The sequence below is a fragment of the Rutilus rutilus genome, assembly GCF_951802725.1.
Source record: "Rutilus rutilus genome assembly, chromosome: 24".
NCBI lineage: Eukaryota > Metazoa > Chordata > Actinopteri > Cypriniformes > Leuciscidae > Rutilus > Rutilus rutilus.
This window is the reverse complement of record NC_140228.1, coordinates 14,498,187-14,514,964: the sequence shown is the minus strand read 5'-3', so window position 1 is coordinate 14,514,964 and position 16,778 is coordinate 14,498,187. Positions and strand designations below refer to the sequence as shown.

General features: G+C 37.9%; 1 protein-coding gene across 4 annotated transcripts in view; it reads left to right on the top strand.

Annotated features, from left to right (window-relative positions):
* sulf1 (sulfatase 1) overlaps positions 1 to 16,778 on the top strand; it is a gene marked incomplete at its 3' end in the record, with an annotated part of 87,122 nt that overhangs the window by 14,506 nt on the left and 55,838 nt on the right. The window contains exon 2 of one of the 4 annotated variants that reach the window (XM_084398189.1): positions 10,834 to 10,952. The exons of 2 other annotated variants lie outside the window; for them this stretch is intronic. Of the gene's footprint in view, positions 1 to 10,833; positions 10,953 to 16,778 lie in introns of those variants that run through there. One more of the 4 variants, XM_084398184.1, reaches the window with a different exon arrangement.

Here is a 16,778-nt window from a genome sequence, read left to right as displayed (position 1 = left end):
TCCATTTAAAAACATCTAATGCACCATGTATTCCTAAATATGTATTTTAGATACATATCTCAGTTTACTGATTGTAGAAACTAAATCCAAATTAATCCATCCATGACCCGTTTTAGCAGATTTACCTTTCCTGGTGGAATCAATACATATTTCTATTGATGATCACCTTGGTTATTGTTTGGGTTTAGAGCACATTTTTTGGTTAAAAAAATTACATTACGTTCCTTGAAATTGACCCGGAACTTTGGCCGAATCAAGCAGATTATCAGGTGACACAGGCAACCATACATGCAATGAAAGTAGTCGAGAGAGGAGTGGCTCTGATTCAAGAATACAATGGCTATCTCACACACTCTGAAGAACAATTGCAGTTTCTCCTTCGTGTGGTGGAAGATCACCGACGGATCTATCCAGACTGCAAAAAGTCAACACTGGCTGCTGAGCATCAGAAATGAGGGATTGTTCGAAAATGTTGTGCTTTTTTTGAGATTGTTGTCATTGTTGTCATGTCAGTGTTGCTCTGATTTCAATAAAATGTAGTTCATTTGCAGCAACTTTTAATATTACTTGCATATCACAATAACGCCGCACAGCTTAACATAGGCAATCTTCCACAAGATTGAGCTACCTCTAAATATCATTTTTTTTGTCAACATTTTTGCATATTTCTAATTTTGAAGTTAAAAGGAACAGTTTAAGAGGTTAAGACACGAACATTTTGCAAAAAAAAAAAAAATGGACTTGATAAGGACCACCCTAGGAAGTATTCTAGTTGATATCGCTTGAAACCAAAGATCATAGTTGTATCTGAGGAGATGGAGCTTTCAAAATTATCATATTTCTGCAGTTTCTGCTATGAAAAAGTGAGCATTTTGGTGTTAGAAGTTGGTTCTAGTTCTGATACCTCTTTTCCACCAGAATGTTCTTGGTGTTCTTGGAATGTTCCCGTTCTTGGTCCGTTCTTACACAGACAAACTGGGTCTTGTCACGAACCGTCTGCATGTTTCCACAGACTTGAGAAACAAACAGTGATGTAATTTTACTACGTTTACCTGACTATAACCAGTGTAAAAACAAACATTGTGCTTCCTGGTGTTTGTGCAGGCAGTGCGGCACTTATGTTTTGCTGCTTTTTGTTAAATTTATTTTGTAACTTTTTATTTTTACAGTCCCGGGAGTGAATTTAATGTGCCAGCAGCTCTTATTTAAAACTGCTGGTACTCTCTTCTGTCCTTGTCAAAGCAATATGGAAACTGAAACTGTTGATTCTCTCCCAATCCAGCACACTGGGATTCTCTCTCGTGCACATTTAGATATAAAGAGCAATGTATTACGTTTCTCAATGAGACAGCGTTAGCATTTCTTCGCCTCTTCTCCACAGTCAGTTTATGACCAACAAGTATTTAGGGCCAGAGTTGCAGTGAAAATGCACAGAACAGTTCAAGAATTGTGACCGTCCCGGATCCGGCATGCAAACCATGTCGGTGAAGAACCGCTATGAGCCAACTTGATGATCCAGACTTCCAAGAACTTTCACCCTGGTGCCAAGAGCGCTGGATTCGCTCATTACCCATGATAGCGACCTGCTGATTAGACCGTTAGATGCCAGACGTTTTTGAAGGCTCTTCTCGCACACTGTCATTTCCTCCCTTACACCGTCTCCTTTTAAACATGCACTAACGTAGCGTTTACTAGCCTGTTAGCACTCCCTGCCCCAATTACTTGTGCCCTAATGGAGCTTCTCTGACAGGTGTGTTGAGTAGTTTACAGTTTGAAAAATCTCTTTAAAACCCAGTTTAAGAGTGGCCAATAAATAAAAGCTTCTCAATGGGAGGATTGCTGGGAAATGGCTGTTATGTTAAGAGTTCAACAGCTCTAGTGTTGAAGTTGCTGAGTAGATTACACACCGCAAATCTTACAGTTAACAGCCACTCTGTTTATGTCTCCCTGACTCTCATGGTTTGATGGCCTATCCTCTGCAGCGTTTGGAAGGCCGAACAAATCTGGGTGTTGTATTCGACCAACACTACGTGTGTTAAATGGCAGCAAAATAAACTCCAAACAAATAGAGGGTTGCTAACGCTGTGTGCTAGCCAGGTTGGAGGGCTGCTGGGAGCCGTCAAATGTCTGGCCTTCTCGGAAAGACCTGGAGGCAGCGGGCAGACATTACAGCCTGGAGACAACTCCTGCGGATTCGGTTTATATCAACACCCATTTGAGCATAGTGTCATGCAGCCGAAAGAATGGGAAGAGACTACTTTTGTGTTTGCTTGGGTAATCGTTCACCATGCAATAGTCTTTTATAATCCAGAACCTCTATAACACAAAACCAGAGTCGGTTACACGGAGTGTTACCTTCCAGTTACACAACAACGCCTCCAGCTTCAGACCGCTAGATATAACACGCCTCTGCAATCAGATCACGAGCTGACGCAGACGTCGCACAGAGGATGCTTTTGAGCACGCACCCATGCACCTTCACAAAATAAACCCTCATGTTTATAGACCGAAGGGACTGAGGAATGTAGGAAATGTATCCAATCTCTATACTCTCCGTCCTCTTACAGTTTTGTTTATAAACCTCCCTCAGGGGCCATTTACTGGAAGGGTAAATTCTAAGATAAAGAAAATGTCTTTCCTTCTTTTATGCCAACACATTTGTGCAGGCCTTTTACAAATGCACAGTTTCATGTTACTTGTGTTTCCAGTACAATCGACACTGCAGTTCAGCAAAGTGGCTCAAAATAGTTTATATTACGATTTAGTTGTGATTTGATAGATTTTTATTGTATTTGCTATATCGCTATATAACTATTACTATTGTTTATATTTGCCATTAGGGATTTAATATTTTACACTAAGCATAGTGCAAACTTTAACATAACTCATCCTGGGCTTTGTCTTGAACCATATCTAGAGACACATTATTATTATTAGCTGGGTTTTCATCCACATAATTATATGCACATTTTGGGATATTGCATTAATAAAATGCTTGAATAAAACGCTTGAATAAAACTTTCTTTCCTTCTTTCCTTTCTTTCTTTCTTTCTTTCCTGCTTTCTTTCTTTCTTTCTTTCTTTCTTTCTTTCTTTCTTTCTTTCTTTCTTTCTTTCTTTCTTTCTTTCTTTCTTTCTTTCTTTCTTTCTTTCTTTCTTTCTTTCTTTCTTTCTTTCTTTCTTTCTTTCTTTCTTGCTTGCTTGCTTGCTTGCTTGCTTGCTTGCTTGCTTGCTTGCCTTCCTTCTTTCCTTGCTTGCTTTCCTTCCTCCTTTCTTTCCTTGCTTGCTTTCCTTCCTTCTTTCTTTCCTGCTTGCTTGCTTTCCTTCCTTCTTTCTTTCCTGCTTGCTTGCTTTCCTTCCTTCTTTCTTTTTCCTCCTTTCCTTTCTTTCCTTCCTTCTTTCTTTCCTGCTTGCTTGCTTGCTTTACTTCCTCCTTTCTTTCCTGCTTGCTTGCTTTCCTTCCTTCTTTCTTTCCTGCTTTCTTTCTTTCTTTCTTTCTTTTTCTTTCTTTCTTTCTTGCTTGCTTGCTTGCTTGCTTGCTTTCCTTCTTTCTTTCTTTCCTTTCTTTCCTTCCTTCCTTCTCTTTCCTCCTTTCCTCCTTTCTGTCTGTCTGCCTGTCTGTCTGTCTTTCTTTGAGAAACGAAAACAGAACATGAAACAATGACACAATTAATGTTTAGAAAAAGAATTTGAAACTCAGCGATTACGGTATAAGCCTTCTCGAAGGCTGTTCCACAGTTTAGGGCCAGCTAATTTACCTTAGACTAGACTTCAAGTTTCTGTCATATGTTATACAATATCGCATACATTTACATTGGCCAGCAAAGTCTCCATCTTTGCACGTGCATTACACAGAACATAAAATGTAATTCATTTTGGCAGAGGCACAATATGTCAGCGTTTCCTCAGTCATGAAAATTCCTCAGAAGCATGGCAGTGCTTTCATGGGTGTTGTGGTGGTCCGATTCCCTCAGGAACGATCGGGATGTCTTTCCCCCGCCGGCAACAGTCACAGACCCCTTTCTGTCCACTCGCCTCCCCAGACCTTGGCTGGGAGCTCCCCTAATTTATGACTCATTTCCTAAGCAAAATATAGAGTTTCAGGCGTAAGTGTTCATATCAGTAGACTTAAGGGAGTGGGGAGCTTTACAATGCATTGGAGCTGATGGAGGCAGAAACATGGCTGACAGACCGGGCGTAGATTAATAGAGCCCTTGTGACAGAAGCTCACATCTGGATGGTGACGTAGAGCGCAGACACCTGAACCCAGCAGCGCGATCTTGCTCAGCACGTACTTGAGCAGCAGTCGGTGAGGTCATGGGGGTGAGAGACGGGAACTTTGCTTATTTTCACAGACAGAATAATCCATGAGAAAGGGAGCGAGAAATGGGTGGGGAACAAAGCATGTACGGATGGAGAAGACAAAGTGAAAGAGTGTGTTTGTCAGCAAAATCCTTTGCTTAAATTTCATCCAATGTGGTTTTTGGTAAAGCAGCCTCGAGGCATCGAAATGGCACACGCCTAGATAAATTTATGATCTGTGGAAAATCTGCAGCTGCTCTCAAATTTAACAAGTTCTACCAAAGTCAAATGCTGTATACACAGGTGAAAATTTCTGTTGGCAGCTTTTTAAATTTTTTTTTTCTCTTTTTATTTTTCTAACCAATTTGACTGACCGCTTCGGTTTGTAAAATGTGATTTATAAATAGGCGTATTTTTTTTTTGCCTTTGCAAATGAAAATGTTTGACATGAGAGTCCAGCACTGACTAACACACTTGTTTGTGTTTATGAGATTCCAACAGTACTTCTGCTGTAAGGCTGATGGCTGTCTCTCACCTATTAGGTTGTGAAATCTTCTGGTGGTTAGCTTGAAAGTTACGAGCTATTACTTTAACACCTGGTGCTGAAATGTTCAACAAATGATCTATTGCTGTTCAGATTGGTACCTTAAAAGTTTCCATTTAAAAGGCAACCGATCACATTTCAGACTAAACGTGTCTTGTGACTTGAATTTCACAGTATTTTTTTTTTTCTCGGCTCTGTATTTCTTTCCTGTTTTCACGCTCTATCATGTACTTTCTCCAGTAGTAAGACCTCTAATTATTCTCCTGTATTTGGTCTGGTGAATTAGGGCAGCCAGTTTAAACAGAACTGAACTAACAGTAGAGGTCATATGTTTGAGGGAAGAGGAGTTACATTGATGTGGTGGTAAAAGTTGGAGTGTCTTACTCCCATCCACTCCTGTCTCCCCACAGAGCTGCTCGGATGTCTCTATCCCAAGGCTATGAAAACAAACACTTCAGTGTGTCTAAATCGGTGTCTGTTACTGCTTACACACTGCTCATGCATGAGATGTTTGAATTTTTAGAGTATTATGGGTGAGACGGAAGAGTATTAAATGGTTCATATTTTTCACACGGCTATGCTAATGTTACTTAAAGTCGTTGGTAAATATAGGCTGTCTGCTAAATGTTTTTGGTAGCTCTCTTTTATGGTTGTAGGAAGCCAAATTAAATTAAGATCTATTTGAGGGAAGTCAAACCTTATTATGTGTTTTTTTTTTTTTTTTTAGCCTAGTAAAGAGTAATGAAGAAACAATACATTTCCTTTCCATTTTATCAGTTCACTGTATCAATGTTCTTTAGGATCTACCTTGGTTGACATTTAAAATGCAGTAGCATGTTTGCCTGGTAATCTTTTTAGGTGAATGATTCCTTTTTTTTAACATCTTACTGCCAACGTTTGGATGAAATAGGATATGCAAATTTTGTCATTTTACCCATATGACGACTGATGAAACACAAAATGCAATATTTTGAGTAATATGTAATGTGCTGGCCACAATTTTCCATGCAATTGAATGGGGACCAAAAGCACTAATAAAACTGGTCTGTATGACTGGTCTGTGCTCCAAACATTCTGAAGTCATACTTTGTGTGACGAACACATCAAAATCGAATTGAAGTGAGTTGGAACTCGAGAAACAGATCAGTCTGATTCATAAACTAATCATTAAGAAAGTCTGATTCATCAGTAAGTTCTGACTGAAAAGAACAATTCATTCATGTAATCAGATTTTCATTGTTAAATGTTGTCTGTTTCTCAGAAAGCATAAGTACACAAGTAGGAAAAGTACATAAGTACAGAAAGCACACAAAGCACACAAAGCATAAGTCCCCTAATATAGCTATATATATAATACTGTTAAGCTTCTTCTTTCTGGCCTTTTACATTTTGACAGTTTTTGCTCAAGTTAAATTAAGCTTCCATGATATTTCTCTGTCCGTGCAATTCATTTATAAATATTGTAAAATAAATGTCCATGCAATTCATTTATAAATATTGTAAAATAAATGTCCACTAGAATGCAGACAGTTAGCACATAAAGGCCCATTGCACACCATGAACTATAACTAAAGATAACCGTGACAATGACTATATTAGCATCCATACCAGCGGATGGATATCATTGTTTATTCTAAGCTTGAGCTTCAGTTAATGCCATCTGTTGCTTTAAATGATTCATTCTGATTGGCTGTCAATGTTTTTATCATTCACCAGCCTGGAAAAAAAAGGTGGACATTTTTTTTTGTGTGTAATTACAAAAATCTTGTCCCTTTCTTCCATTATCATTTTAGTTGTGGTGTTAGAATGTTTGTTTTTTATTTATTTTTAGAACTACATCTTTATTGTTATCATTGTAGTTATCGTCCTTGGTGTGAACAGGCCTTAAAACACTTTCCTGAAAAAAATCAAAATAAAATGTAATTATTATAAAACCAACCTCTGGCACTAAAACATAACCATGACCCAACAAATGATACAATGTTAGAAATAATTAAACCCACTCCATGACAGATGACTGATCTTCATTGTGACTGTAAGATAAAATGCATTTTCTTTTCCCCTCACATCATAGAATCCAGATGTTCGGAGTGATGCATATTAAACAGTGGATGTCATGTGGAATGTAAATCCAGTGTGTGAAGTGCGAGTGAATGATCTTTTCAGATGCCCTGTAGTGTCTTTGACATTAAACCAGACTCTTAAAGCATTCTCCAGGCCTTTTTGTTCTTCTCAAGCAGTCTTGTCTCATAACCACAGTAACAGGTGGGCCGTACCACTGGATCTGTCTGCTTGTACTGTGCTGTTTTTAGTGGTAGAGTGTTCTGTTTCTCATTTATCCACATTTTAAAAATTGAAAAGCCTGGTGATTGGGTGTTTATGGTGCATCATTTCTTTTTTAGATCATCAGAAGGCCTTTTTTAACTCCTAGTCCTTCTGTTCAATGTCTGAGCCTGTGTATATGTGTGTGCTTCGCCTGTCCCCTCGATGGAATTAATAGCACATCCTCCCAGCTTTAGAGTCTCAGCCAGAAAGCAGCAGTAAAAGTGTCTGGAAACATTTGTAAAGCTGCATAAAATTCAAGAGAACAGAACGACAGTGTGCAGTCCAATATAAAGCAATACAGGTCCCAAAGCACACAAACTGTGGGGTTTGCATCTTAGACATGGGCAGCAGTTTATTGAAAACTATTTTCCCTCCAAAGCTTGATAAGCCAATATCAGTGGATTATCTTTTGCTCTGATTCCATGCATATAGTATAATTTATTATATGACTATGAAAGGACAAGCTTCTGTTTCAGTGCAATGCTGGCATTCACCTCTGCCATGGCCCAATACTAATGGCTTTTCTCTGGGTTTTGAAGAGACCTGTTTTTGCCTTTTTTTTATTTATTTTTTATTCTCTCTCCACAGCACAAGCTCTAAGTAGCCTATGTGCCTGTACTTTTTTTTATAGCAATTTCAACTTTAGAAAATGTATTTAAAAAGTGATTTTTGGCCATTTCATTTGCATGATTATTGGAGGTAAAGTTTCTTTAAAAACCAAAGTTTCATTTCCAAAGATCGTGCATTCCACGAATCATTTGATTTAGGGCTAGGGTTTGCTATGCTGAGTATGTACGTTCTACCCGATCTCACGGAAAAATGTAATTTATTTTACAATGTGGTGATGTGAAATGTACATAAATGATAGATTTTTAGAAAAAAGTAGGCAAATCATGAAGGACCACCCCTAAACACCTGTCACTGGGTTGAAAAGATCGTACAAAAACTGAATGAGATCGTACGAATTAGCCACCAATTTGCCTAAATGTAAAATAGTTATGAATTGCCATGAGATTGTGTTGGTCCATAAGTTCTCAAAAATCTTAGTAAAGTCTATCCATTAGTGTCAGTCCAGATGCTTAATTATAATATAGCACAAATGGAAGTGCATTGATGGTTTAATCTTTTCTTTGCATTTATGACCCTAGAATCTTTTGATCACACATCATTAAACCTTCTGTGTTTTTAGGCTCACACAAAAGGCCACTTTATGGAAGCATAAACATTAATTGTTCTGAAAGAGATACAAAGTACTTTCTCTTGGAGTGTGGATTGTTTCCAAAAGTAGCCTGGCAAGCCAGACCTACATCAAGATGTTAGGTCTGGCAACTCACCATAGACCCGGCTCAATCCGAGGGGCGGGATAATCGGCTGTCTTTCAAATTCCCTCTGCACGCAATAGGACAGCGCTTCAACCAACCAGAGCGTTTTCCCAACAGCGGAGCTAACGTTAGTTGATAGATTCAACTTTTGAATCTGGCCGGCAAAACTACGAACACATCTTCCTTTTTTAAGAATGACTTAAGTGCCGTTCTTTGCTCTTTTCTCAAAGAAAAACTTAACCCCAAGTCCTCCAGAGTCACGGCCAAAGCCGATCCGAAAGTCTGTTCTCCAGAAGCAACCGCCATTCTTTGTTTTCAAGTAGCAGGGAACCGTCGCAACTCTGTCGTCATTATGTTAAACCCGCCCCGCTTACTCTATACACGATCTGATTGGCCTGACCTAATTTTGGTTTTTCCAGCTCGAAAGTCAACGGAGAGTTGCTAGAGTACCCTGGCTGCAAAATAAATGTTGCTGCCACTAGGGTGCGTCTAGATTTCTAGGCTAGAAATTTGGTATTTAGGTTCAGAAATCGTTGTAGCTGTTTATGCAAGGACATTTTACATAATTTTCCCTCCTCAGTTTTGTTGAATGAATGAAAGAGCAGTTTTGACAAGTTTTTTTTTTTTTTTTTTATAATAAAATATTCATACGAGTCTGGAATGGCACAAAGGATGTAGAGCTTGACTGTTTATTTTAGGATAAATTATCTCTGGAGGTGCGACTTGATTGGTATGACCAAATGTACACTGATTATTTATTTTTTAATAATTTAAGTTGTTTTTTTTTGTTTTTTTTAGTTTGGATGGGAATGACACTTTTGCATATTTGCAAAGTTTCACTATGTATGCTTAGCAGTTGTTTAATCTTTAGAAATGCTTTTTCAGAGCATAGAAGCTTTTGAAAGCAGTGGGAAATAATATAGTAATCAACTGCGAATTTGTTATGCAGAACGTATATTTATTGAGCCCTCCAAAACCATGCAGAAAGGGGTTGTGGTTGTAATTGGACAGCATTTATTTAGTGTAGTTTTATTACGTGAATGTCTACTCTTGCCATGAGGTTGTTAATAAGTCAGCTGTTTTCTTAAAATCAATTAAAATCAATGAAGCTTTTAAAAATCATTATGGCCATTTATGCAGCTTACTTGCGCTTTTTTGTGCTCTGTAAACACTTACCTTGTTTGTTTTTATCTTTGACATATGTAACCACTTTATCTTCAAATTATGCGCACGCTCTTTATTCAACAAATTTGTTCACTGTACATCACACATTTAAGGGTAATTGGAATCATATTGTGATGTCATATGTATAACAGTGTGGTTTTTTTATTAGTGTTTTGAAGTGGTTTCGATGATATCTTACACTATCTCTTGTAGTGAACGTGTTTGATTAATGATCCCGAGGGTCTATAAATGGCATCTGGAACGCTGATCTCACCCTCCACCACAGAGCTGAAAGAAACTTTGAGGGATCACATCTCCAACTGTCATTGCTGTCCCTGACTGGCTTTGTATTTATTATGTCCCGACTGCCTCAAGGCATACAGAGTTTAAATTGCAGGCTGTTGCACTGTGAGAGCTCTATGGAGACCTAATGGTTGGGTGAATGTCTCTTGACAGTGACCCCCCACTTGGATCCATAACAATATGAAGTCGAGTGAATTGGCAGTAATGGTCCCAAGGGGAAACATCTGAAGCCAAGAGAACTCTGCCCCTCGAAATCCCGCCTTCATTGTTCTGGCAGACTTTCTGTTATCACTTATGGAAAAATATGGCAGTACATGACGTGGTTGATGCTTTTGGTGTGGTTATTGCCCTGAAAACTGGCAAGTCTCATATAAGTTAAAAACATTACATACTCTATTTTGATTATGTCTGAGCTTTAATCACATAGCAACAAAAACTTTTTAGTGAGTGCTGGGAGACTTTTATCCTTTAATCCACTGTGTGTTTTTAGAGAACTTGCAATTTATTCAGTCAGTTAGTTCAGTATTATTACTGAAATACTGGGCTTTCACTTAAGATGCTACATTTGAAATCTAATGTACTTGGAGTGGTCTATGTGGGCAGTGTAAGTGGTTTTAGTTGGTAGAACTCTGGAAAACAATGTGTCTTATATCCCAGATATGAACCAATTTTATATGGTCATGCAAGATCAAAGATCTTTTCTGAAAATTAAAATTCACCGCAAAAATAAAAAAAGGTGACCTGCTATAAAAAAGAAAGTCCCAATTGTAGTCCAATGAATTAAAATGAACATAAAGCTAAAAACCTGGATATTGAGCAATACAATGACAGGTCCAAAACATTAAAAGTTTTTTTTTTTTTTTTTTTTTTACAGTCTGAATGACTATTGAGCTTGGATAAGTCTCGAGCGGATGAAAATCAATCATGATGATGAAAGGCCACAGAAACTAACAGATCACTTGCTTGTAATCGCTGTCTGCACTGAGTTGCCAGGTATTTTGCCCATTCTTGCATTTTAAATATTTTCTATAATCTCACATTATTGTGTCTGTTCATCATAAAATGGGTTTGCCAAGAAGGCTGTTGTTGGATTTGCCGAAGCGTGTTCAGGTAATTGCAATTTAATTTTTGCTGCACCCATCAGTGTTTGAGACATACAATGTGCTGGCAATGTTTTTGAGCTCATTTTACGCCAATTTTTATGGCGTACCTCAGTGTCAAGCTTTTTAGTTATGACTTCAATTTGTAGGGCAGCTTGGAAGGCTAATTTGAAGGCTTTTATGTTTATATAGTCATAATTTGAAAGTGTTTTTTTATTTTTATTTGCCAAATAAGCAAATTAAATATATTTTAAAAGCTGAAACTTCACTGATACATTCTGCGGACACCTGAGCCTTATATTACATCTTGTAAAAAGGGGCATATAGGTCCCCTTTAATACTACAGTTGTGCGATCCTTCTTGCTCTTTCTTGATTCAAATGGTTCCTTATTGGGTTTTCTTTGGCCGGACTGAACTACACCATTCAGTAGAAGCCTGCTGATATTATATATTAAAATGTATTATAAATTTCACATTTCAAGCCCTGTAAGGCAGTCACTTTCTGCTTGCCGCCTTTCATACACTCTCTCTCTGCCTTTCTCAGCAGGTTTCAGCCGCTGAACAGAGTTGCTCTAGTTTCCCTCATTAAGTAGACATGATAAAATTGTATTATCTTGGCAAGCAGAGTCTGTAAATGTGTGGATTCCTGCAATTTCCAGCAGGGTTGAGTTGGTCTGGTTCTGGAGGGATGTGTTATTGTAACTGGTTTCAGCTGGAAGCCTTTTGCAGTCCAACCAAAAGGGTGTGAATTGGTTGCCGACCCACAATTTAACATTCCAACTTTAAGGCTTTTGAAATTAGCCTGACCTGAAATGAAGGGTTCTGAATCTGTCTCTGCACCTTTGATCTTCTGTTTTCTACAGCTGAAATGTTGAACTATGGCCTACTCTTTCTACTACATTTCTCAATCTTTTTGCCTTATTGGGTTTACTTACTTTTATTTAGTTGGATGATTGAATGGATTCGGTTATCCATCTGCAAGCCAAGCTTAAATACAGTTTAAAGTAAATCCATGTACTTTTCAAAATCAACTGAAAAGGAAAGTGGCTTTTTTGCATGCACTAAAGAACCAGAAATAAATTTCTGATTTGTCAGGCTTGTGAAATCACATCCTTGTAGTAAAAATTTCATGTTGACTAATGCTCTAACTTCAATAAAGGTGAACTTTCCCAAAATTGTAAAATCTGAATGTATTATGACTTTACTAACCTTCAGGGCTGATGTTTAAACACTTGCTTATACAAGATATTTTTATTGCTTGCATGTATAAAGAGGAGGATGTTGGTGCTTGTCGTATTTTCTGTGAAATGATTTCAATTATTTTTTCATAAAGACCAATTTTCATGCAGGTATGAAAGGATCTTTTACCATAGGTCCAGGAATAAATGTAATGACATTTATATGACTGGCCCCCTCACAGAAAATGTGTCCTTTTGAAGTTGCCTCTACATATTTTTCTGGTTGACAGATCAGAGCAACTCAGAAGCGCAAGTGCTTTGATGCTCTGGCTGCACTGCAATTTTCATCACTACAGCAATTTAAAAAAAAAATACCTGAAACTTGGTACATTTAATAATTTGAGCATGACAACATTACAACGTTGTGGCCTTTGAAACTTTATCAAGCACTGAAAAGCAGAAACGTCACCCGATGATGTTTGATTTGAGATATTGGCCAAGATAAATAATAGCTGACCAGAAATAACCATGCGGTGCTCATGCATTTTATTTCATTTCACAAATGTTGTGTTCCAGCTTGCATTCTACATCAGATCTGGCAAATTGCTTGAATTAGCAAACACTTTCTGATATACAATTAAATGATATTTTCCAGCTCTACAGTAGGAATGGCACGTCTGGAGGAGCTTATGGGATTCCTTAGCACCAACTGTGAGGTGCTTTCATTTGTTCTTCCGTAAACACAGACTCTTGAAGGATGAGGCACGCTCAATTTAGCTAAGTGAGCAGTCCCCCTTTTACCTCGCCGTTCCTTTAAGAAACATCTCCCATTGTGCTGCCACTCCTAGAATTAGCCCATCATGCTCTGTCTAACATGGAAGGTATTGAAAACTTTCCATAATTTTATTTTCCAGAGCCTGGGGGTGCAGAAGCCTTTAGATACCTCCAGTGCCTGTTTCACTACAAATAAAGCTTCTCAAAGTCTCCTCTTCATTATGAGAAGGGGCTTGTGTAGGGGCAATTTCTCCCTAAGAGGTTCTGGGATGCAAACAATCAATCGACTGCACATTTGGTCTTCGTTCCTTGTATTCACCTGGGCCTACCACAGCTTTGCCATAAAATGGAAGCATGCATGTTGACTGGGTGGGAACCCATCATCAAGTCTATGCATATGATGTCGCACTGTTATTTTAGTCTAAACTTTGGATCGTTTGAATGCAGAATTCCCTTTTTGTAATTGCCTACTGAGACTAAATTAACTGTCAAACCAGGGCTTGACATCAACATCCGCCAACCCGCATGATGCGGGTGGATTTCAGCGTGTAAATATAGAAATATACTGATTTTTCGATACATATCGATACTGAAATATCTAAAACTCTTCTGCAGGATACACAATACCAGCTTGCGCATTCTTGCTTAATCTCTCCGACCGTGAGTTGACACACAATTGAATAATTGAATTGCTAATTGAATTGCAATGAATTGAACAAACTCTTTGCCCTTTACTCACTCGTTTAATTTGCTCCGGATGAATATTGTTGGTGTTACAGGGCTTGAATTTTGCCGTGGGATTGCACGTATTCAGGATAATTTTACTTATTCCTGCAGATTTTGTGCTCACATGTGCATGCACATAAAGACAAGTATAGGCCTATTGCTATTGGCTATATAAAACAACGGGTCCATGTGTCAGGTCTTAAAGTAACACTAGCCTAATATACTGGCTGCCAAATTATGAGATATTAAAAATATCTAGGCTATATGGCAGTTTTTCCCTATGCTATCGATGTCAAAATTGTGGCCAGTTATAGGTAGTTTATAACTAATTAATATACCAATAAATTCTAGTGTTTGATTTTTACAGACATTTTTTGATGCTTGAACATGTTTAGTACTTGCAAATATTTTCTAATATTTGTTAATAATAAATGTTTAAAAATAGCACTTTTTTTTTCTTATTTTGAAAAATGAAAGAACTTTTTTTTTTTTATAAAGTAGAAATGGCTTCCATACTTCTGTCAATTAAGCGGCTAGTCTAGTGACTGCATGCCTTTTATAAATCAATGCTGTTTGTCACTTGTAAAAGGAAGCCACTGACGAGCCCCATTGTTTGCATTGTGATGCTCCAGGAGAGCTCTCTATCTATTAACAACAAACACAACATGGTTGTCTGAGGATGGAAATCTCCTCAGGCTGAAGGGAAAGGTGTCCAATACTTAAACGCTATACATCATCACTTGACAAGCCAACTGACCCTCTGGTCAGTAAAGGGGCCGGACACTGCTAGAGAAGTGCCTAGTGAAGGGAAATGTCTGCCTCCCTAGTTTTAAAATGTCAGATTTATCAGTCCAATTACAAATCGCTCAGACAGTCTATTTTCTTAACACTGATATCTATACCCATGTATCCTGTAGGGCCTCTGATGGGCAGTGTTAAATTCTGGCTTATCTTATCTTGTGAGAGTCTTGTGAGTGTTGGATCCATTGAGGGATCTCCCTGTAGAAGCCTAGAGCAAACATTCCAGGGAAAAGGCAAGACATGAACCCTGAAAAGGTTTTTCATTGCCCTGACTTTCATTGCTTTCATCTTGACTTTGCAATTCGGCAATTCTATCTGGAAGTAACTTTATTTATTAATAATCAAAATAATATACAATTTATTATTATTGTTGATGATGATAATAATCACAATAATAATGATAATAATCACAATAATAATAATAATAATTATTATTATTATTATTATTATTATTATTATTATTATTAAATTCTATACATTTTTATTTTATTAACAGAATTTATTTATTATAAACAATTATGACTTAAAAAAAAATTGTTTTATTTAATTCATTTATTTTTTTTAAATGTATTACAAATAAAATTGACTTTTTAAATTATATATTTTTTTTTAATTTATTTATCATTTATTTTATAAACAAAACGAACAATTTATTTTATTTTTTTTCTGTGTACATGGCAGGAGCTGAAAATGAGCTCAAAGCAGACATGCATGAGGTCATAACAATGTAGAACTTCTCCTGACAGCCTCCTTTAGAAATAACAATGGCTAAGTTGCGGCTTTGACAGACTAATGGTATGTTGGAAAATATGAGCTCCGTGTGACGTTCTGTTAAAAATAGTGGTCTTTTTTTACGCAGCATACTATCAACAAGCCTTCTAGACAGGCGTTGAGGAAGGGTTGATTAATGAAGACCTTGTCTGTTTGACATCCTTTTTCCTTTCACACTTCATAGCTTGAGCCCACAACACCTCCAGACCGCTGCTGTCCCAGACTGCAAGAGGGCCGAAAGAGGATTGATGTGGCCCACAGAGGGTTTTCCATGCTAGTTCGTTTAGCTTGATACCATCTAAATCTCTAGAGAAGACAAGCTCGGCCACCTCTCAATGATTTGAACCAGACATTGTGCCAATTCGAGGCTGCTATTTATTGTACTGTTTACTAAAATACACATGGTGGGAAATCGCACATCTGTGCACCAACTGATGGATGAAGTCGTGTCGTGGTGTGAGAGAATTAAGTTTGCGTATGTGTGCGTGAGAACCAGTGTCGGTGGTTTGCTGTTAAAGGTCACTGTTACTAAAATGTAGCAATATGAAGCACGCAAGTAACTGTTCTTAACACTTATTCCCATTTCCTTCTCATGAACAAGACCCCTCCCTTTTAAACTGTTGTCCCTGAGGTTATTTTCTCTTTAAACTGAGATTCAGTCATCTCTAGATCTCTTTGCTTTCCTACTGACAACCAGTGGCCAGAACAAACTTGTAAATTATGACTGGTATGTGTTGATTTCTTGATTAGGTCCACACCAGGAGAATTTGCAGGCATCCTGTTGCTTCATCACCAAAAACTTCTTGACATTGATACTGAAATGAATACCTCGAATTTATTTTTCACAAAGTAAATAACTGAAATAATGGAAACTAACGGGCGGTAATGGTTTTTATGGTGTCTTGCTGTCAAAGCCTTGTTGGGAATGTTGATGAAAAACTCATCTGACCTCTCCAGAGGTTAAATACATTTAGTTTTGACCCAACAGCTTTAGTACTTGGACCAACAAAGGGGCAAGAACATGATGAGAAGGCTATGTGTGTCTTCCTTTTTCAGAAGGCTCTTTGTCCTTCATTTGTTCTGGCATTCCCGATGAGGAGATTCTTCTCTGTTTACCCTCGGCTTTGCCTAAATGTTCATTCTGTATGGTCTGTTGAACAGAGCAAACCTTTTCTTTTTTTTCTTTTTCTTTTTCAAAAAAAAAAAAAAAAGCAGCGGTTCTCCATACAGCTTAAGTCTCCATCTCCGTCACCTGCAGTGACCCTCACTGAACCAAGTCTGGGGTTGTTTCTGTAAGTCACCTAAGTGCTAATTCTCGTTAATGCCCCAATTTAGGTCAGCACTGCAGGTCCCTAGCCAAATACCGCCAGAGGATATTTTGCTTTCCCAGTCATAAACAATGACATTCAGTCTCTGGGGGTCCACTCGTTGCCATGTGTGTGCAATCGTGGTCTTTGCGAGCAGAATCA